Source organism: Penaeus monodon, chromosome 15 (assembly GCF_015228065.2).
Source record: "Penaeus monodon isolate SGIC_2016 chromosome 15, NSTDA_Pmon_1, whole genome shotgun sequence".
NCBI classification, from domain to species: Eukaryota; Metazoa; Arthropoda; class Malacostraca; order Decapoda; family Penaeidae; genus Penaeus; species Penaeus monodon.
In genome coordinates, this window is record NC_051400.1 from 43,472,230 (window position 1) to 43,472,759 (window position 530).

Below are 530 nucleotides of genomic sequence, written 5' to 3' on the forward strand. Positions count from 1 at the left end.
CACATACATAATTGTCTCACTTTTTCTTCTTTTTACATGTCTCGTACTTACAGTTTTGTTTGTTACTTTGTTAGCCACTTTCTTGAATTTCCGAGGTCGTTTGTATCCTTTTTGTTCATTTTCTTTTCTTTATTTGTACAACTTCTTCCACTCTATGTGTTTTCTCAGACCGCTTTGTTAATTTCTCGGCCCATTTGCTTCTCTCTTTACTCCTGTCATCAATTTCATTCTTATTGCCTCCTTATTTTCTTTCTCCCAACACATTTATGTTTTCTTTCCCTTCTGTTCTCTCCTCCTCTCGTTCTCCCTTTCTCCCCTTCGTCGGCGTCTCCTTCGTGACCTGGTGTGCCGGAACGGTCTCGCCCTCACGGAACCGGAATCACGCTGCAAGACGCCCTTTCCCGAGAAGTTGCACAACGCCCTAGATTGCGAAGTGTCGCGGACAAGCTACAAGGAGCACATGTGGTAATATATTCACGTTTATGCAAAAAGATTGCAATTCTTAGAGATGACACGCCCATGTACGCGCG

The 530-nt window shown here is 43.4% G+C and overlaps 1 protein-coding gene across 1 annotated transcript in view; it reads right to left on the bottom strand.

Annotated features, from left to right (window-relative positions):
• The window catches only part of LOC119582049 (lachesin-like), a gene marked incomplete in the record, with an annotated part of 127,463 nt that overhangs the window by 106,679 nt on the left and 20,254 nt on the right, over positions 1-530 (bottom strand).